Genomic DNA, 22,960 nt, shown 5'->3' with positions numbered 1-22,960 from the left:
ATAAATTGCTTGGACGTTCGCAACACCCCGAAAATTGGCTTGTGACCCACAGTTTGCGAACAACAGTGCTAGGGCAAGAAGAGTCAGCCACTTCCTGGCTTACAACAACCTATTTTACTTTAGAAATGGGGCGTCTTGCTTAGGTTACCATAATATATTTTCATGAAGTAAAACCGAGCGCAATATCCTATCCTATCCCTTGCCTGACACTGAAAGCATAAATCATGTGGAGCAATTTTCTGCATGCTGCCAAATACTATACATCACCAGAGTTCTGTCTGTCTATGACTACTAGGCACTTAAAATAGCAGTCCTTTAAATACATAATTAATATTTATAGAGCCTTTATCTAGACTTTTTAATTATGTATTAATTATTGTGTACTCTTTTTTATGATGTGACTTTTACGGCTCGGAAGAGCCGAATAAAGAATTTTGACTGATTGACAGATCGTCCAGAGACAATGCAAGATATGAGGTAAGGCCTGATTAGAAATTCAGCATCTTCGACTACTTTCCAAAGGTACCTGCAGAATATCACACTTTTCCACAATTCTTTCAGTTTCCGCAGAGCAAGGAGCAGTAGCAGAATTCACAAGAAGATACACATAGAAATAAAATACTGCAGAATTTACACCAGTTGCACAAATTTTGATTTTTAGTCCAAGACTAAACTGTGCTGCCCCACAAATTATCTACCACAAATGTATAAAGTCTCCCCCAAAACAGGCTTTAGGCTACTTTTGGAATGGGTTTGAAAGAATGGTGACCTGCATATCAAATGAATGACCATATTGTGTTTCTGTTAAATGATATTGTGTCATGTTACTGAGGTGTTGAAGATCTCCACACAATACATGGCTACTTCAGAGTGCTCAAATAAATACTTCCTTGAGGTATCGGCTCATCAGCTACTTCCAGGTCTTTGAAACCTGTCACAGTGACTTTATGCCACTTAAACATCACAAAGCTATCTTTAAAAATGTAGAGTTCAGTCCTTCCTTAGTTCAAAAAATAACTTTCATCTTTCATTGAGCACTGCCTTCTGGCTGTTGAGGGCAGATTTAATTCTTAAATCTCTGATTAGAATTGCCTAATGAAACATGGTATGTATTTATTAAAGGGAGCAAAGTAACTTGGGTGATAGAAAGAAATAATAATCCTTTTTCTAAAGTGTGAAAAGTTAAATTCAGTGCCCCAGTGGGGACCACCTTTTAACACCAAGGCAATCAAAACAGAAGGGCAAAGTGTACTCTTCAAAGTCAGGGATCCATTGCTGCAGGGAAGAAACTTGTGACAACTTGTCTATAAGGAGGTAGTGGTAGTGAAAAAACAACCATCCTTACTAGCAGAGAGTTCGTCATTGAGGTAATGTCATGTAATATTTCATAAACACAAAAATCCATTTTAAAAGACAAACTTTGTTCTCATTGGGTTCATTCAATATTCACCCTTAATAGAGGAGCAGATGGCCTATGAACACTAGCTGAAGATAAAGGCCCTGGTTGGCCCTCTTCCTCAGTGAGCGATAAGTGTGCTGCTAGCTTGCAGCAGGTTATACACAGATGATGGCCTACAGTTCTGTGGAAAATGTCAGTTCAGCTTAGATTAGTTTGATTAGCAAACTTCATAAAAGGGTGTCTGGAATGTCCAGGGAATGGAATACTTAACAATTGGTAAACGTTTCAGAGGTACCAGTATAGTCCTGAAGAGAGCACGCAAGGAAATGGCGAGAGTGAAAATCAGACACTGCTAATCATGACTTTGCTACAACACACACTTTGGTAAATCATAAAACTATTTAGGAATTCATGGATAACGTTGGGCCTGTTTAATTCCCGTAATAAATTATCAAGCATGTACTTATCATCCTTGACCCGGAAAACCTGCACATTTCTAGTGATTTATTTCAGATGTTCTTCCCAGAACAAACTGAACACTAAACTTGGTGAAAAATCTTACTTTTCCTTTTTTACTAGCACCTCCTCTTATGAGACAAGATAACATTTTGTAAATATTTCACATTCTGTGTTATTCACTTGATTCATTCTTCTATAATGCATTCACTGGTCTTTAAGCCTGACGCCCTCTAATGTCACGGACCAGCTTTGTGTACACTGCTGTGAACTATGCTGGGCTTAGACGCCAATTAACATCCCTCGAGTGAGACTCCTGGTTTATTACATTAAAATTATGCATACGACCTTCAACTTCAGAATTTGCTAAGAACGTCCGCTGAATTTCAAATAGTAAACTGCTTGTGCTAATTTTGTATTCAAATACTGAGTCGCACATTTCTGTCGTCGTCAGAGCCTAATGAAAATTGAGATAGATAATGTTCATTTTGTGTCTATATATTGGTTTCCCATTGCGCTGTTTTGCTAGACAAGGTAAACATACTGCTTTTTAAGAATCTAGACCTCTGGCTTTAACTCTCAGGTGTTTGGTTAAAAGGGTACCTAAAGGGCCAGGACAGGAACCCTCAAACATGTTCAGTCCAAACCCATATTGCACCAATCAAGCACAGCGCGCATGTTTGGTCCTCCGCGGTAGTGACTGAGGGGAATTAGAACACCCCACAAAGACATTTAAAAAAAAATAGGAAGAAATGAGCCATTTTACTTCAAGGCATTCAACAGTAATATAACTATTACCATTTAGTGTGTTTTTCTCTGATTGTTAAGACTCTCGGCTTCATTGCCTAACATTCTCCAACGGTTAATACAACATCAACATACCCTTAGAACAGAACACAGCACCAGGTACACACAGACCCGGTGGGCCTTAACAGGAGGCCCCATTACCATTTAACTATAACCCAAATCCTCCAGAACACACAAGACAGACTTCTGAGGAAATACACAACTAAGCACAGGCAGGCTAAATAGTTAGGTACCAATGTGTTCACAATGGTACTGCCCACCAAGATATTTTTTTTATTCTAGGCAGTCAAGGGCAGAGACGTTTTAAGGCATGGGCGAAGTGGGCTCTGGCCCAGGGCCCCAGCCTTTCACGGGGGCCCCTTGGAGCCAGGTCTGTGCTGCAGATTCTTGTCCGAATGACTTTGAATAATTCTTAAACATATTTTCTAAATACCGTTTTCCATTAAATTATTTTAAATGAGGGTGATGTGTGAGAGTGCATTACAGATATTTTGCAGAGAAAATGTTGTGTTTATGTTTCATGCAACAGCCCTAAAAAGAAGTTTCTTTTAGACCAAAACAGGACCTCACATATGAGAAATGGGGGGGGGGGGGGGGGGTGTCGCACAGAGATTATTTGCAATAATATTAGTTAGCTGCTGCTGTGATACAATATTGAAAACACATAATTATATCTGAATATTAGATATAAACACAGTTAGAATTTCAACAAGTGTGTCTATGCACTGTCAGTCACATGTCCAAAGAGGGCATGAAATAGCTGAAAATGGATCATAAATTCGAAGCTGTTCCAAAGAGGGGCCCCAAAAATACCTCTGGCCCAGGGCCCCCCAAAATCCTTAAGATGTCCCTGGTCAAGGGTTAAACAGCCCTGTGGTTGACAGGGCACAGGCATCCATCCTTTCAAATGCAGAAGTGCACAGCTCCCTGCAAATGGGCTACTCAAATGTACACTCCTTGCAAAACAAACATCACGATGGCATGATAAAAAGCCCCTCGCTCTTTACCAGTGCGAGCAGGAGCAGCTGACCATATCCCAAGAGAGACTGGGGAACGTAAAGAACGACAAATGCGCTGGAGCCCCTCTTCCCTCGCCAGTGCTATCTGACACGAATGGTTCAGGTCCGCTCCAAACGCACCTGCTATGCGGCGTTACCTGGCGTCCCTTCAGTAAAGTTACACGACCCACGCTGTACTCACTGGCTCTGCGGGAGGCGCCCAGTGGATTCTGATCCTCCAGCCGCCCTCGATTGCTACCGTGCCAGCTCCGTGAGCTGGCCATGGAGGAGCAGTAGGGGTGGCATATCCACTGTGTGTTCGTCGCCCATGCGCCGATGTGTTTGTGCTCCCAGCCTCTCCCCGCAGAGGGAGCCTGGGGCCTCGTTAGTTTACATGCCGTTACCGGGGCAACGGCTACTCTCCGCCCGGAGCAGCGGGCACGGGTTACGATTCACTTACTTCCTTGTCCCTTCGTGGGACTCAACTTCCAAGTATCAACAAAATCAGTCTATTCTACACCTTCTATGTCACAAACGAAAAGTTAAGGATACTATCATGACAAAGTCACAAATGATGGTAGAAAACGGTCCATTGTGTCCGGTCGTCTTCAGCGGGGGCAGGACTGGTGTTTGCCACTAGAAATGGCTGTGTCATGTTTGGCTCTCCATTGTCCCTCCGTTAAATCCCCGTGACCCAGTTAAATCCCGTGACCCAACCAGTTTCTTTCAAACGCGGAAGGAGACGCTCGTGTTTTCGTAATTGTCCAAGACAATAGTAACTGTCCGACTCTGTGCTCACGACAACATATTACACTGCAGTTTCTTAGCAGGAGAGCATTGGTTGTGGAGACTCAGGGCATCATCTAAGAGGAATTGAACTAGGGCGGCTACGCATAGTCTTCTTGCTGGCTGCCCTGCCCTATCTATGCCAGTTTGAAAGGGCAGGAATGCACAGTATGCATGTCTGACCTTTCCCCCTGTGCTGCAGCACAATTTGTTGCCTAGTGCCGAGGTATGCTTCCTTGGATGACTGTGTTGCAGGATTGTTTTTGTGCAGGAATGGGCACCTTCCTGCAGGATTGTTTTTGTGCAGGAATGGGCACCTTCCTGCAGGATTGGTTTTGGACAGGAAGAGTCACCTTCCTGCACAAAAATAATCCCGATAGGCGTGTTACTCTTTCTATGTGTGCTGCAGAATGCAATGCAATAGGTCTCACACTTGTGAGAGTTAGAGCTATTGGCATTGCAAATGACAATGTGTTTTACCCATGTGTTTTGGTGAAACAGAGTGGATATATGTGGTGTAGAGTGGAATTATGTGGGTTGGATTGGAATTGTTAGTTCTGGAATTGTGTGTGGTAGAATTGTGTGGTATGGAGTGGATTTGTGTTCTGAAATTATGTGGTATGGTGTGCAATGGAATTATGGGGATTGTAATTATGAGGTATTGAGTGTTGAGTGTAAACATGTAGATTGGTACTTTGTGTTGTGGAGTGGAATGTAGTGAGTTTAACTGTGTGGTGTGCTGTTGATTTGTATGGCATGATGTAGAATTTTGTGGTGTGGTTTACATGTATGTGGTGTGTTGTGTAATTATGTTGTTGAGTTGAATTATGTGGTTTGTTGATGAATTATGTGGTGTGGTGTTAAACCAGATTGGTCGCACACTGCTACACCTACCAGGCGTGTTCCCCCAATGAAAATGGTCCCTGAAGGTCAGCGTCGGCGGATACACCTATGCTCGAGTGTGAATGCAAGTATGCGTGGCGTGTGCCATCCCTGGACACGTGTTTCGAGGTAGTTGCCTCTCGTCAGCAGGGAGTAGGAAAATGTGTGGGGTTGCTGTGTAAGCTGCTAAAATCGTTATCAGGTCTAGTGCCTCTCGTAGCGCGCAGGTGCGTAACCATGAGTCCGTCGACTCCACCGGCTCAAGGGAGCCTGAATATAAAGTTAAACCAGATTGGTCGCACACTGCTACACCTACCAGGCGTGTTCCCCCAATGAAAATGGCCCCTGAAGGTCAGCGTCGGCGGATACACCTATGCTCGAGTGTGAATGCAAGTATGCGTGGCGTGTGCCATCCCTGGACACGTGTTTCGAGGTAGTTGCCTCTCGTCAGCAGGGAGTAGGAAAATGTGTGGGGTTGCTGTGTAAGCTGCTAAAATCGTTATCAGGTCTAGTACCTCTCGTAGCGCGCAGGTGCGTAACCATGAGTCCGTCGACTCCACCGGCTCAAGGGAGCCTGAATATAAAGTTAAACCAGATTGGTCGCACACTGCTACACCTACCAGGCGTGTTCCCCCAATGAAAATGGTCCCTGAAGGTCAGCGTCGGCGGATACACCTATGCTCGAGTGTGAATGCAAGTATGCGTGGCGTGTGCCATCCCTGGACACGTGTTTCGAGGTAGTTGCTTCTCGTCAGCAGGGAGTAGGAAAATGTGTGGGGTTGCTGTGTAAGCTGCTAAAATCGTTATCAGGTCTAGTACCTCTCGTAGCGCGCAGGTGCGTAACCATGAGTCCGTCGACTCCACCGGCTCAAGGGAGCCTGAATATAAAGTTAAACCAGATTGGTCGCACACTGCTACACCTACCAGGCGTGTTCCCCCAATGAAAATGGTCCCTGAAGGTCAGCGTCGGCGGATACACCTATGCTCGAGTGTGAATGCAAGTATGCGTGGCGTGTGCCATCCCTGGACACGTGTTTCGAGGTAGTTGCCTCTCGTCAGCAGGGAGTAGGAAAATGTGTGGGGTTGCTGTGTAAGCTGCTAAAATCGTTATCAGGTCTAGTACCTCTCGTAGCGCGCAGGTGCGTAACCATGAGTCCGTCGACTCCACCGGCTCAAGGGAGCCTGAATATAAAGTTAAACCAGATTGGTCGCACACTGCTACACCTACCAGGCGTGTTCCCCCAATGAAAATGGTCCCTGAAGGTCAGCGTCGGCGGATACACCTATGCTCGAGTGTGAATGCAAGTATGCGTGGCGTGTGCCATCCCTGGACACGTGTTTCGAGGTAGTTGCCTCTCGTCAGCAGGGAGTAGGAAAATGTGTGGGGTTGCTGTGTAAGCTGCTAAAATCGTTATCAGGTCTAGTACCTCTCGTAGCGCGCAGGTGCGTAACCATGAGTCCGTCGACTCCACCGGCTCAAGGGAGCCTGAATATAAAGTTAAACCAGATTGGTCGCACACTGCTACACCTACCAGGCGTGTTCCCCCAATGAAAATGGTCCCTGAAGGTCAGCGTCGGCGGATACACCTATGCTCGAGTGTGAATGCAAGTATGCGTGGCGTGTGCCATCCCTGGACACGTGTTTCGAGGTAGTTGCCTCTCGTCAGCAGGGAGTAGGAAAATGTGTGGGGTTGCTGTGTAAGCTGCTAAAATCGTTATCAGGTCTAGTGCCTCTCGTAGCGCGCAGGTGCGTAACCATGAGTCCGTCGACTCCACCGGCTCAAGGGAGCCTGAATATAAAGTTAAACCAGATTGGTCGCACACTGCTACACCTACCAGGCGTGTTCCCCCAATGAAAATGGTGTGTGGTGTGGTGTGGTGTGGAATGGAAATGTGTGGTAAAGTACAGAATGAAAGTTAATAACAAATACATCAAAATCTGTCACTGTTTATCCAAATATAGCGTACCCGAAGGTGGAAATTAGGTGCTAAAACAGCCACAAATGCACTAACTATTGGATCTAAATAGGGCACCACTGTTCAGTGGACTAGATTCCACACTCATGCAATGACCTCCTGGGGTCTACCACAGGCCAGCACCCTAACTTCCGTCTCAAAATGCATTAATCTCAGTCAGCATCTCCTGCTATCCCGCCATCTTCCTAGGCTCCTTAACAGTACAAAACACTTCACAATATCACATAGCAAAAACTCTCAACCTACCATCCTAGCTACATAAGAAAAGGCACAAATGTGCAGACAAGGCTCAAGAAAATAATTCAGATACCACATGGCTTACATAACAATAATTTCCAAACTACTGAAAAATAGTGGCACGGAAGAAAACCTAGGGCTGATAAGATCTGCAGAAAGGTTGATGTGAGTGGTTACTAGATAGAGGTTAAAACTGTTAAACTTTGCTGTGCAAAGTACATCAACGGGGAGCCAAACAGTCTACCACAAGACAACCAAACTAGAGGCACTCAAAAACTTGTCCACAACTTTGCAAGATCTCCCTAGTTCTTTTAAGAGTGAGAAATAGCCAGGATAAAGGAGACAGTCAAAAACAACCTAGAATATTACTGAACATCCTGTATTTACTTAAACCTTGACCACCTACAGCACCATTTACAAAGACGGTTAACAAGATGTTCTCTCAGAACTTTGAAAAATGCACAACTCTACAACAGTCTAAACACTTCTATTAGATCCCAATATAACTGGAACATGTTAATAAAGATTCTGACAACAGTAATTTTCAGTAAAACATTTGGTGCATGAGCACTAAAGGACTATCCCATGCATCCCAGGAATTGGGCAACAGACTGCAACCCACCTGTCCAACTAAGCACTTGCATTGGAACATCCACCCCATCGCACACAAACTGCTGGAGACTGATTACCAATCTCCCCTTCCATATTATGCACTGAGAACCTGGGACAGCCTCAGAGCATAGGGTTAAATGGAAAGGAAGGGCTCGGAAGAGAGGGCCAGTGAGGCTCCATGAAGAAGTGCATCTTCATGGCCTTTCTGAAAGGCAGAGAGGTGGAAGAGATCACAGTCGGATTTGAAGACTGGGAGTCCAAGATAAGCTAAGTATCTATCTCCTTGGCACATTCAAAATGCGGTTTGGACAACAGGAGGTTGGTAGCAGTGAGGAGCCAGATTCTAAAGCAGGACTTACCGCTAGCTACTTTGCGGGCATGGGTTGCCATATGTCAAACCTGCCTGTAATTAATATATTCCATGGTTCAATGTATACAGAAGGAGCATACAATTATTATAATTTTCTCCACAAATAGTTATCGAAGTCCATAAATAATCCAAGTTCCAATGCAAGATTCCTTGTTCACTTGTCTTAATTGAAACTTATTCATCTCAGTTGACTCTTGTTCCAATATCTTCACAATACAGATCAATCAAATTTCTATACGGCCAGCCTACGCGTTTCGTCCCCCATGGGACATCATCAGGGCTGTTAAAAGAAAACACACATTAAAAATCCATTTTAGGGAGGAGCCAAGATGGCGACCGGGACGGCAGCGTAGATTCCCGGCTCCGTGAACCTCCGCATCCCGCACGGATATCCTGCACGAGATCCTCAGTCTGCGCTATGAGATCGTGTTTGTGAATGAGAGTGGCAACCGATTGTGTGACTCCGAGGTTTCTGGCTGCCGTACCGCCGGAGAAATCTGCAGTTGAACTTTGCGGCCCGTGCAGCCCCGGAGCCGGGACCTCGAGTGGACGCCTTGGCCGGGTGGCAGTTTAACAACAGCGGCCTGTGGTGACTGGGTGGAGTCGGTCCACCGGAGCGGTGCTGCCCTCGGCCTGCATTTTGCCGTAGTCGCTCCCACTGCTAAGCGTAGCGGACCGAGGACATGCCCGGGGGTGCAATTCTCAGATTCTTCGGTGCTTGCCCCTGCCTTTGACGGTGAGCTGCCCGGACGCCGCCCCTAGCTCGCCCTGATCCTTGCGGGCTGCTCCCGGCTTTTCGCGGGAGCTGGTCCGTGGCGGGGACGACTGTTGCCCGTGACCACGCAACGGCTGAATTTGTGCCTGCCCCCGGACCCCTGTCTTCAGCGACGTGGACCTCGAGGCGCTTGTCCCTGGGTCCCGGCCCCAATACGAGTCGGGCCTTCCCGGCGGCCATCTTGTTGCTATGCAGCCTACCATCCTGTCCACTGGGTCGCAGCAGGGTTGGGAGTGTGTGACTTTTGGGAGTGTGGCGGAGCGATCGCAGAGAGCTGTGCTGGGGTACGGCGACCTCCTAGAGGCCCTTGGTGCCCTTCATTTCTCCTTGGCTCGTGGCGCCGGGGTCTTGGGGAGTAAGCTCGATGGTGTGGCATCAGCGTTGGGACAGTGGCGGCATGCTGGTCCACAGGTACACAGGGGCTTCCCACACTGCACACAGGAGGATAATGTCGCGGCCACCCCTGCGATTAGTGCACAGCCGGACACTCCGGACAGTATGCTACCGTGTGATCGGCTAACTGAGGGTTTGATCTGTTCCGGAGGTATTGGACCTGAGTGGAAGGTGGTGGCCTTGTCCCGTGCACGGCCTCCGGCGACCCAGGGACAATTCCAGCAACGTTTGTCTACTTTGGCTGATTCAGCCTTCCTGGACCTTGTGTGCAGTGCAGATCCTGGGGCAGCACTGGGAAAGACGTCCCTCCATGATGCGGACTGTGTTGGTACTCAGAGACTTCCACCCCACCTGTGTGCGTCGCTTCCCGGTTGTTTTTGGACACTCCTTTACCTTGGAACATCGGACATGGTGCTGGGTCGAGGGGTAGGCATGGGCAGAATTGCAAAGAGTGGTCAAGGATGAGGCTGATCCTTCGGGGTGGTCATCTAGTAGACGGGCGGACTCATGGTTGCGTACTCTCATGGTTATTAGCATAGTTGGTGCATAATGCTCCCCATTCCCCTTTTTTGATATGGTCGATTTGGTGCTGCTTATTGTTTGCTGTGGGGAGACTTCACCGTGCGGGAGGGAGAAGCCGGGGGTATGTTTTGAAGGCCCTCCTCCAGTTTATTATACTTTCTCCACCCCCCCGTCTGGTGGGGTTCTTTCTTACTCCTTTTTCCCTGTTTCTTCTATATTTCGGGTCTAGTTCCAGGGCGACAGGCACACTGCTGGGGGGGGGGGGGCCATACTCATTTGCAGAGGTGCAGGGTGGGGGGTTGGGGGAGGGGACTCTTTAGTCTTTATCTCTTTTTCCATGGCCTCCTTTTTCTTCTCCGCTTCTTCTTGTTTCTTCTTTTCTGGGATCAGCGCGGTACACCTCCTTTGTTGTGAATCGTCGCCTCTTCATGTGTGCCACAGTTTCCGGGGTGTTCTCTGGGCGTTAGGTACCGGGGCCTGCAGGCGCAACTGTTTTTGATATTCTTCCCCATCCGGAATTTCCCGTGTCTGCGCCATTGATCCAATAGATTGCTGCTTATTGCTTACGTCTATTATTCTTGCCCCTTATCGCTGTTGGGAAATTGTTTGGCACCTGATCCTACTGTCTTGTTTCATTATAAAATGAAAAACCCTTTTTCTCCTGGTGTCCTACCTGCGCGGCTCACCGGCCGGACTATATTGGAATGAAGATCCTGCTCTCCGAGGTGCCGCCTGTGTTTACATTTGCTCTTATTGCTCTGATTGCTTAGCGGCCGGCCCCGGGGGGTTGTAGGCCCATACTTGTTAATGATTGAAATGTCAATAAAGGTTTTTCAACAAAAAAAAAAAAATCCATTTTACATAAAAAGTAAATATACCAACTCAAACTAAGTACCACACTGTTGATAAAACGTGCTCAATTCCATCTGCCTATAGAACAAACTAAGATTTATAGCACAAGTGTTTCCAAATATTTGTGAAATAGGTAACAGTGTCCTAACAAATCCCCTACAATAGCATTCTCAATATGTCTGCCTATATAACATTCTATTTCAATCCAAATTTTAAACTTTACCAATTTGAATTCACCTTACATAGTTTTTTTACCCATTTCAATTGAATTTCAAGTTGATCAGACTGATCATATTGAATTAGTTTGAAAAAGAAATATCGCTGACTTTGATTCCAATTATCCATGATATATTTAATTCGGTATCAAAGGTAGCACCCATCCTCCTTAATTCAAAAAGCAGTCCACTATCTTTAATTCTCTTGGTTTTTTACCCAATATATTTAATAAAAACATTTATCATCAGATCAGTCCTTCACCCTCACATAATTATACATGTGACAATCATTCACGCTTCTTGTAGCCCTGTTTATTAAAATCCAAATATTCTCACCTAAATTATTTTCTTTTTATTATTCTTATTTGGAGTTCCAATGCTGTGTTGCAACTTTATGCGACCTAAATTCTGTAATGGAGAATTGCCGATATTAATAACTGCAATTACCTCAGTATATTAGAAAATCTAGATCTAACTATTAGCTCAGTTAGAATTTTTTTTTATTAATTCAAAATCTCACCTTATTCTTGAATAAATCTCAGAAGAGTTCTTTATCATTTTTACTACCAGCCATGGATGGCAATTTTACCAATCTTTATTTTTGATCTGTTGGTGTCTGAAAACAAAAAAACATGATTAACCACTATTTAATAAACTAAGTTCGATCTCTATTGACTCCCCAGAGCTCGCCTATCTCTATATCCTTTGCTCACCTTCTATTAGCATATGGAGCTCCTCTAGGAAGTTCTCTCATCGCCAGCCTGGTCCGATAAATCCCGCTGTGCTATGTCACAATTCGCTTCCTCTATTTAAAATTCCTCTGAACCAATCAGGTGTAGCGCTTTTAAGTCCTGCATTTTAAATAGACTAGTTATCCAATCCCCAGCGGGTTGCCAATGTCATTTCCTGTTTGTAGTCTAATGTTAGTTTGCTGCTCCTTTTCTGGTCCGCATCATATGCCTCGCTTGCCATTGGTCCTACTTCTCATTCCGTAGACCAATCCCCAGATTTACCAATATCATTTCCTGTTTGTGGTCTAATTTTGAATTGCAGCTCCCTCTCTGGTCCGCATAATATGCCTCGCTTGTCATTGGTCTTACTTCTCATTCCGTGAACCAATCACCACTCGATTACAATCTTTGACACGTTTCTTCCCTTTATTATTAATTATTTCTATGTTTTCAATCGCAATTCCCTATTTAATTTGAAAATATATATAACACGTGACTCACTGGTCATGAAAGAACTTCAAAAGTTAAAAATTAATTTCTTCAGAACCGGTCAAGCTCAGCACATTCCCCTCTTAAATGTAAGATTTTTAGCTACCGTTCCCTCACTGGTCCACATCTTTTGCCTTATTCCCTATTGATCCATTTACTTCTGTCAACTAATCACCCAAGGAAACAAAAAAAAAAGTGTATTTATTTTTTTATATCGTCGGCGCATCTCCACCATTTATTAGTCATCCTTTCTCCGGTTTGAGGTCTTCACCTGCTATCTCATTGGTCGCACTCAGAGCGAACCGCTACTCAATTAACATTTATTCATGCCTAACTTAGATGTTAAAGACCAGGTTTCTAATAATCATATCATTCATTCAATACTATCATCAAAAACTCTGTTCGTATAACCGAATATCCCTATATAAATTGCAAGCAATGTAGCTTTTAGACACCAAGTTCCGAAATAAATTTTGGTGTGACTTAATATCCGCTGACATATATTTATGGTTCCTTTTCCATTATCTGTCTTTCCTGTTTATTTAAAGTATTAAATCAGATTCTGACTTCTTTTTATAAATAATTCATATAAGTAAACTATTATTCTTATCTTTCAATGAATCAATTATATTATTTGATTTCAGTACATTCAGGTTGAAAAGCAAGGAATGGATACCCACATATGTTATTACATAACAACAATTCTATGTAGACTAGTTGCAAATCATTTTACTCCAAAAAGTAATGCAATTCATTATCGCTGTTCAAACCCTGGATCACCGCTCTACATCTGCTGATCCATCTTGCCTCTTGTTTTCTAATCGATAGTTCCCAGTCTCCACCTCTCGCTCTAGGGCAAATTCTTTGTATCCCATGAAATCTAAAATTTGTATCACACTCATGTTTCTCTTTTATATGCTGGTAAATAGGAGATTTCAAGTCCTGATTAATAATTACCCTCCTGTGTTCCTGAATCCTAATTTTCAAACATCTCTTGATGCTACCGATGTAAATTTTATTGCATGCACATATGATAACGTATACTACCCCTGTCCTATTACAATTAATACATTCGTTAATACAATAACTTTTCTTAGTATTGTATGAAAAAACTTTCTTTTTATTAATGCCCAGACTGCAGATATTGCATATTCCACATACATAGAAACCTTTGGGTTGCTGTGGTAACCAGTTTCCCCCATCTGTTTTTAATGGTTCTACATAATTCCTAGTTATTAAATTCCCTATGGTTTGACATCTTTTATGGATTACCATTGGTTTATCTCCAATACATACCGTCAGTCCCGGTACTCCCCTGAGCAAACTCCAATGTTTGCTCAGTATTCTAAAAATCATGTCTTGTTGTGTACTGTAAGTGGTCACGAAAGCCAATCTATCATGCGTACGTGATCTGTCTTTTTGTATAAGGGTTGTTTCTCTCTTAATGGACATTACTCTTGTTTGTGCCCGATGAAGATCCTCATTAACATACCCTCTATTCCAAGGGCAAAGAGGTTAGCTGTGTGCAGTGAGTGTAGGAATCCATGAGCTCTCACACATTTTGGAGATGGCACTGCCAGGCTGATGACACTGTACACTCACCAATCCTTTCTATTGTGCAGAAGATCCTTCAGCAGCTCCCAGCTCCGCTCTCTGGTCCTTGAGCAACGGGTCCCCTTATGCTGCAGGAGACTCAAGACGCAGGATCTCCTGTTTGTTGCCTCCTTCTGCCATTCATGAGTTTGGGGATCTACTATGGTGGCCTGTGAGTTATTGCGCATGTGCATGTGCATGACCTTCTACCAAACACAGGACAGAACCTTTAGCAGCGGTCACGGTAGGGCTGTGATTTAACCACCCGCATTGCACAGACTTTCTCACACAGTAGAGCTTATTTGATTAAAGCTGTAATTAAAAGCCCGCCTTGTCTCTAAGTCACAGAAGGGCTGTGATTCAACCACTGCATTGCACAAACCTTCTTACACCGTAGTAAAGTCAAGTGAAGTCATTAGATTTTATTAAGCGCACATGTCACCCAAGAGTCTCAAAGCGCTAGCGGAAGTTCAGTGAAGCGGAACAGAAGGGTAGGTAGGTGGAGGGAGAGGGAGAGGTCAGAAGAGCCAGGTTTTCAATTTCCTCCGAAACTGCTCATGATCAGTGACTGTTCATAGCTGCAGGGGAAGCTCATTCCGAAAGATGGGAGTCAAATAGGAAAAGTATTTACCGCCATTTCTGGCAGTGCGTATCCTGAGAGGGTAAGAAGATGTTTAGTTCCAGACCTGAGAGTCCTATTAGGTAGGTACCATCTTAATTTTTTGGCAAGGTATCTCTGCCAGATGCCGTACAGGGTCTTTGATGCCAAGCAGATGACCTTCAAACAAATTTGTTTCCTAATGGGAAGCCAGTGAAGAGATTTCAGACTGGGGGCCAATGGGAAACGTGAGGGAAGGTTTAATACCAGTCTGGTGGCAGTATTCGGTAAGACTTGAAGTCAAGTGAGATATTCTTCATTAATGGAGGCCAACAGGGTGTTTCCATAGTCAAGCCGACTTATGATAAGACCCTGAACCAGTGATTTCCTTGATTCAGTAGGAATCCACTGGAATATCTTGGGTATACTTCACATGAGTCCATAGCAGATGCCTATTGTATGGTTTACATGATCTTTCATGGACAGCTTGTTGTCAATTTTTACTCCTAAGTTGCGTACCATGGGCCCAAGGTTCGGAGGCCACCATTCACTGGACCAGAATTCATGTGCTTTCCCAAAGAGGATGATTTCTGTCTTATTAGCATTACGTTGAAGGTGGTTGGTTTGCATCCAGGTATTTATTGCTTACCCCCGGTCTCTAAAACCAATTTTAGCAATCATCTGATTGAGACTATCGCCCCTCACGTACTAGCAGCAGAGAACTTTCTCCTCGTGGGTGACTTCAATTACCATGCTGAGCTTTTCTCAGATACTAACACATGCCAGCTGATCTCTAATCTCAACAACCTGGGACTAGCAGAACTGGTGACAGGAACCACTCACTTGGCAGGCCATACCCTTGACCTCTTGTTCACAAACTCTCCCACTATTAAAGTGGAACCTTCTATCCCCTTGATCTGGACGGACCGCAGCCTAGTACAGCTTATTTGGTTAAAGCTGTACTTTAAACCCCACCCTGTCTGTAAAATAGTATTGGAATGTTCTGTACCTAACAAAGGCACTGTGGGAGGCGAGATGTTATACCCACACAACTTGGTAGCTATACAGACTCTGCCTACCTATTTAGGAATGCGGTTCGAGTCTTTGTCTATTACGTTCCATTCAGAACAGCATGTGCGCTTGTGGAATAATACAAATGAAGAGGCACCCGCTTAAGAAAGGGAACTCATGGAAAGCCATCAGCTGAGTTCGAGCTAATCCACAGTGAGATGGTGGCTGGATGCAGCTGAAAGCAGTTACAAAAATAGTTTGCTCAAACAACAGTTGAAGAATGTAGGTGTAAGAAAACTGTACTTGGGCAGTGCTGCTCTGCGGAAAAACGAAAGTGACATGTTGCCTAAACCAGTTGCGAGGTAGCAAAGAAAAGCAACACTGGACTGAACTAATGGTAATCAGCAGGCGGGTGCAAAGTCCTTTACTGACTACAGCAGGTCTTGCAGACAGCTCTTGCCCGCTGCCTAGGCTCTACCGAAAAAACGAGATAAAATAAGAATATTTCTGGTCAGTACGCCTGCTCTGGGGAGGCGTAAGGTTTTGGCACTGTTCCAGGTTTACATGATTAATTAAATTTGGGGCAGTGTCAAAATCCATGGTTGTTGCGTGGGAAAACCCACTGCAATGCCCATGGAACACCTTTTTGATGCAGAGTAAGGCAACGCAGCGACTTCCGCTGCTTTGTCTTACTCCATATCTATAAGGCTATGCAAAGCCACGCTGAGTGGTTTTGCGTCGCTTCAAAGATATAATTGAGAGGCTTGTGCCGCTTGAGTGTAAAAAAAAGGGATGGTCATGGGGCACAAGCCTCATAATTGAACCCCTGAATATTAAAAAAAAAAAAAAAACAAGCACTGACAAAGCAAATAGGTCTGGGTTTAATGTGGCTACCCATGCAAACATGATAAATCCATCCAATAGTACATTAAAGCCAAACCTGGACTTTGCCAGTTGTTGGTGGTATTGGTTGTGATGGCCTTATTGGTGGGTGGTAGTATTGGTGGTGGTGCTGATGGCATGGGTAGTGGTAGTATTGGTGAGACTGGCATTGGGCATGCTGGTATTGGTGGTGGTGTGGTACTAGTGGAGTGATAGGAGTAATATGTTTCGTAGTGGAATTGGTGGTGGTATTAATATTGTTATAATGGTGGTGGTATTGCTGTTATATTATTATTGGTGGAACTGATGGAGGTATTTGTAGTATTGGCAGTATTCATGGTCTGTGTTGTATTAGTAGTGGTGGCATTGTGGGTGCAGTATGGGTGCTGTGAATACTGGTAATGGTGGCAGAGGTATTGTTGGTGGTAGTAATATTGGTGCTTCTTGCTACAGAAAAACATGATTTTGTGCATAGAGTGCATTTTTATAACAAATATATTGTGACAAAAATTATGATGGTTGAGTGTAATTTTTAGTAGTAAATCAGTTCCCCAGGTATTTTTGCAGTGCAACCACTCCATAGGATGCAGACCTATGCACCAAACTGGCAATAGTTAGAGGTGAGGGAGAAATATTCCTCTGAGATGAGTTATGTTATGTTAGGGATACTTCTAAAGCGCTCGACTCACCCTGGGGCATCTCGGCGCTGTACCTAGTAGCAGACTGAAGAGAATAAGAGAAAAAACAACGCGGCAGCGGAGAATGATCCCAAGTGATCAGAACAAAAAGGTTTTCAGTTGTTTCCTGAAAGTAGTGAGGGAAGGGCATGAGCGTATGGAAATAGGGAGCATATTCCAATAGCGCGGAGTTAATATTTGATTGACAGTATCTCAACCAATGATTGAAAGAGACCAGTAAGTCAGTGGTTCAAGGGGGCTTACCCAAAGCCTTTTCTATGTATGATATAAGCAATAGTTTCTACAGATAGCCGTGCTATCAACCCAGACCTAACAATGCAAAATATTGACAACGGGCAAAACTCAAGAAATTTGAACAAATAAAAAGTTGTGTATGAAGTCAGAGTATAATAGATAAAACATGCAGTCACGCTGACCAACATTCAAGTGGATAGACTTAGCTGCAAGTGTGACCCTGAAAGAAATAATTAAAAAAATAGTGCTAAACAGTTCATAGTTATAAAAAAAAAATTGATTATAAAGCAAGAGCCTTTACAGGAATTTCAAATAGTCTGTGTGTGTAATTTGACATTTACCTTTGTGATTTTTATGGTCTCACTTGACAGCGCAGATGTCACCAGATAATTATGTGAGAATCACCAGGAGAAGGGCTTTGGCTCCGCCCACATGGTGGAACCCATGAGTACAGGATTTTGTTGCGCAGAAGATATGTGCCTGCTCCGGAAAACAAAGTGCTTCTTGCACTTTCATCGGCTCCCAAGGGGGGGTTTATCTCTACCAAGACGACCACCGTGCCCAACATTATGACATGGCAGCATCTTGTTTAATAGTGTTACCGGGTTAACGATCATATCTGCCGACATTTAAAAACAAAATGTGCCACAGTGTTTAAAGAAAATCCTGCACTTTCCTCAGATAAATAAAGCTGCGCACAAACATAAAAGCAATTCTGCAAATGAAGAAAATAGTGGATTTGCTGTTTTAATCAGCCTTTGTTGAGTGCTGGATGAACACACACACACTGCTCAGCCACTTAAGGAAGGATCTGGGGAATCACTTTGGAGAGTGTTGTATCAGATAAGCCTGAAAGGTACTTAGTGAGGACAAGACCTTCCTTTAATTGTTGTGAACTTTTGCTACAGCACTCCTTTCAGCGTGGAAGACCAGTAGTAATCTGCCTTCAGATCATTCTGATGCTACTGTGCATGCTCTCTTGCCAATCCGATTGCATCCTGCTGCGGATGTTCAGAGGGACAGTAAGGTATTTTCAATTGCCCCTCACAAGCACCAGGGGGTGCCCGTTTTTTCTCATCCAGAGGATGGCAGGTCATGCAGGTCAAAGGACCTGGAATCTGTATGCAAGACAGGCACAGGGGGACGAATGGGCATTGTAGTGTGTCTGGGTATTGTGCAGCTTGTGAAACGCAGCCTGTGTCGGTGTTTGAGATTAGCAAATATATGTGCCTGTGTGGAGCCGTGTGGGGAATCTGTGTGTCAGCATGTGATCAACTGTGTGTGTTGTAATTCTATGCGTACATGGTGTGTGTGTGAGGATGTATGTATCAGTAGTGTGGGAAAACAGGCTTTTTGCAAGTTCCCCCACGTTTTCCCCCATTTGGACTACTAGCTGCTGGTTTTTCAACTCTGAGAATGCACTGAGTGAGGCCTGCTAACCAGACCTCAGTGCCAGTGTACAAAAGGCATGTCGAATTGGATGTCCCCACTTGGCAAGTCCTGGCTTACTTATAAGTCCCTAGTATATGGTACCCAGAGCATGTAAGACAGAGTGTCCACCCAGGGCTACAGCACTGTTTGCACCACTCTGAGTGTGACAAAGGACAACGTGACTCCCAGCCTGCCACTGCAGTCAAAAAGAGCAGTATTTGCACTGCTGGTTCGACTTTGCCATTTAAACTAATGGCAACTATACCACTCCCTTAACAACATATGGAAGTTCCCCTAAGGAAGGCCTAGAGAAACCTATGGCAGACAGCTGTACATTGTTCAGCATGACACATAGGTTTATATATGTCTTAGCAGCAAAACCCTTAAAGTTGTTGTTTTGCTGATGAAAAGTTAGCAGCCCCATTGCCTAATACAGAGTTGCCCGCTGGCATCCCAGCCTGGCGAACCTCTGAACAAGACAACCTAACTGGGTACTGGAAAATATCAAACTAACCATGACAATAAATCCGGGACGGTGCCCAAGTCGAAATTGATGTCACTATTAAGTAAGCAACATTTAGAAACTTGCCACTCTGTGCCCCAGCTCGTCCAATGGCCTCACACAGGCTCTGGGACACAGACAGCTTTCTGCCCGCCAGAGGAAACGTGTGAATGACTTCCAGCATTAGGAACAAAGGCAGTTGCCTCAGAGTGAGGTGTGACCGCCTCTCCTAGGAAGGCCCCTTGGAGTGTTGTTATTATTATTATGATGATTATTATTATTATTATTATAGCATGCATCTTCCCCCACAGGATTTCCCGGCCCTTTGAAGGAGGTAGGATGCATGCAGGCCCCACCAGCTCACAACAGACAGGCCCTTAGCTGTCATTCTGTCAGTCTTTTTATTAGCAGTGCTGTTCAAATTAAGACCCTTACCATGTATGACAATTTGGTGTATGAATATGATTAATTAAGCAATTAACATTGGCATTATCCTCTCCATTAGATTTTATGACGTCTTATAATATTTTTAAAATGTGTGTTTTATTTTCTCACATTGTGGCTTTTTATGAAGAATCCAAGATTTGATGTATATATTTATGTGTGCTTTTATGATTTTTATAATTGAATAAAGCTGGCTTTAATTGATTGATTGACATGGGCTCCCATTAGACACTATGTGTAGTGGAATTCCATTCTGCTCAATTGTAAGTGGTCCAGTGTTCCTGCACCCATAGTTACCGGTTCGTGACTAATGAACTCAAATTTACCAGCTGGAAAATCCAGCAAGTAAAATCACAGTGGGAAAAGGCTGCATTATGGCCCAGTACCCTTCCATGACTCCGGCGTGAACCTCACAGATGGCACGGGGAGACAGTTTCATTGCAGAACATTCTCCACTCCTTACTCAGTCCTCTTCACCCCTCTGCTCTACTCCTACCTTATAACAGCTCCTTTCACCCTTATCCACAGCCTCTGTACACTTTCACCACCTGCTCAGAGCAGTTTATAAATATGTTAATAAAACTCAATGGAAAACAGAATACCATGCATAATACAGTCCACCAAATCCGGTTCCTCGTAATAATTCCCCATTCCATGGGATTTAACTCATAATTGCACTGTACTATCGGTTTGTTACTGAACAGTACTACTTCCCGCTACATCTACAAATGTAAAGCAATGTACTTCACCACACTTTAACTTCAACAAAAGACAGAGGGGCATATTCTGAAGGACTTATCACCGAGTTATTGGCACTTTAGCACAGCAAAAGTGGCAAAAGAATTATCGCCCCATTCTCAAGCTGGTGCAAACTTCCGATATCGCCAGTTTACCAGCAATAGCTTCTGCAAATAAATTGCCACGGATGAGAGCGACAACTAATGCTAATGATATGCAGAGTAGGCGTTCCCGTGCAAAAACACGAAAACACCACTTTGCGATATACTCAACGACCAGCCAGATCTGCCATGCGATCCAAAAACAGGCGAGAAGGCGCGTTAGCAGCAGGGATTTAACACCTGCCTTTTACTGGCTACGTGCAGTATGAAAGGGAGCCCAGCCCAGAGCCACATCTGAAGACCAACACATGTCATGGAGACACTGATCATGCAGTTCGGAGACCCAAGAGGTCCACAACACCTATCGCCACCACCCCCATGCTCCCCCGATCCCCGCTCCGCCGTACTACCACCAAGGCAGCGCAGAACAGGACAGCCGACGTTTCAAAAATGACATGGCCCCTCAGCCACACAATAGCAGAATGTGGGGAGAGGTGGGAACCAAGTATGTGTGAAGGAGGCAAGCCACCCATGAATAAGAATGCACACAATGCCAAGTGTGGCGGTGATGTGCTGGACATACCTCAGTATGCAGAGCACAGATCTGTCCATGTGGACATATACTGCTGGTGTTTGTAGTGTTGTGGACAGTGGAAGCAACCATGTTATCTCAGGCAGTGGGGAAGACCTCAGTCATGTAGCTGTGTCGTCCCCCCCTGTAAGCGTAAGCGGAGTGGGCTGGTCCGGCGTACGCAGTCCAGCGTAGGAGTGTGAATAAATAGGCCGGGGCTCTGGGCGTGGTTCACTTCCAGGATGGCCAACGCATCTACCAGGGCCGCGCCTCTCACCCTGCCACGAGGCCGCGGTGTGACCGCCGGACTCCTCAGCCGAACGCGTAGTTATGTCTGTGCTGACCACTGCCTTCGACCTACACTGTGGTCAGCAGGGCTCACAATTCAGATCGAGTCGCGATTGCTGATGACGCAGTCCAGTAAGCAACAGACATTGCTACCAGTGCGGCCCGCTCGGACCACACATCATCGCAGGCTGTGCACCCCCTGAGCGCTTCAGGTGCCACTAACTCTGTGCACCACAAGTCAACGCCACATGGCCTTATTGAGGCAGAATTCAGTAGGCACAAGACATTGCTACCAGTGAGGCCCGCCAGGACCACGCATCATCGCAGGCTGCGCACCCCCTCAGCGCTTCAGGTGCCACTAACTCTGTGCACCACAAGTCAACGCCACATGGCTGTGGGCCCCTGCTGACCTCTGCCTACGGCCTACACAGCGGTCAGCGGGGCTCACACACATTGAATACATTCCTGACCTTCCCGGATGACGCATCATTGCAGGCTGCACACCAACTGAGCGCCACAGGTGCCACTAAGCCACTAACTCTGTGCACCACACCTCATGGACCCTTTGTAATTGAGTTACATGATGTGGACTGCGGACGCAACAATGTCACCTCAGGCAGTGTGGAAGACCTGGAACGATGATGATGAAGATGAGGCAGGTGTAACACACCCCACTGCAGCTACAGCAGGAATATCCCGAAGGGACACAATCATTGACAATTTCTTCACATGAGCATGCTCAGCTCTGGTGCCCCTACCTCAGTGCACCACAAGTCATGGCCCCTTCTCATTGAATATTGGATGACCTCTGTACTTGCTCCGGTTACCTCCATGATGCTTCACAGTTGTTTGTGTTTTGTTGGTGTTTTCTGTTTCCGCTTTAATAACGATCATTGTTCAAGTTGTTGCCAGCACCAACCACTCCCTGAGGGCTGGCTCACACTCACCCTACACCCATCCAGCACAGGCCTCACTGGATATGTGATCCTGGTAATAAAAAGGGGTCGGGCGCACGTGCCCATAGCCAGTTCCATTATCTATCCAAGTGTGTCTGTGTGGTCATTATGTATGAATGATGGCCCCGGGCCCTACCACATTACATTGTGCTGTGGACAGTGGACGCAACCGTGTCACCTCAGGCAGTGGGTAAGAGCTTGGACATGTAGCTAAGTGACAAAGTTGCAATGTAGCATGCACCTGGAGGGCAGGCTCGCACGAACGGAGTAGTGAAGGAGCACAAGACCGCTCGGGGTCCAGGATAATACATGCCAAGTGTTGTGTGTATCTGTATTGCCGCAGCATGAGCCAAATGCCTGGCCACATTAGCAGCGCCAGTTCCGCCAGGCACCTACTCTACATCTGTGTCTG

The 22,960-nt window shown here is 45.1% G+C and overlaps 2 protein-coding genes across 4 annotated transcripts in view; one reads left to right on the top strand and one right to left on the bottom strand.

The window, feature by feature from the left end:
• The window catches only part of MAP3K19 (mitogen-activated protein kinase kinase kinase 19), a 253,970-nt gene extending 249,736 nt beyond the window's left edge, over window positions 1-4,234 (bottom strand). Inside the window, exon 1 of one of the 2 annotated variants that reach the window (XM_085645765.1) lies at window positions 3,802-4,234. The gene's annotated coding sequence lies outside the window, so the exon portion shown is untranslated. The remainder of the gene's footprint in view (window positions 1-3,801) is intronic. The other variant, XM_085645764.1, reaches the window with a different exon arrangement.
• Window positions 1-22,960, top strand: part of RAB3GAP1 (RAB3 GTPase activating protein catalytic subunit 1) — a 673,051-nt gene that overhangs the window by 29,228 nt on the left and 620,863 nt on the right. The gene's annotated exons all lie outside the window — the stretch shown is intronic.

Source organism: Triturus cristatus, chromosome 3_1 (genome assembly GCF_964204655.1).
Source record: "Triturus cristatus chromosome 3_1, aTriCri1.1, whole genome shotgun sequence".
Classification (NCBI taxonomy): Eukaryota; Metazoa; Chordata; class Amphibia; order Caudata; family Salamandridae; genus Triturus; species Triturus cristatus.
This window is presented reverse-complemented; position numbering and strand designations above follow the sequence as displayed.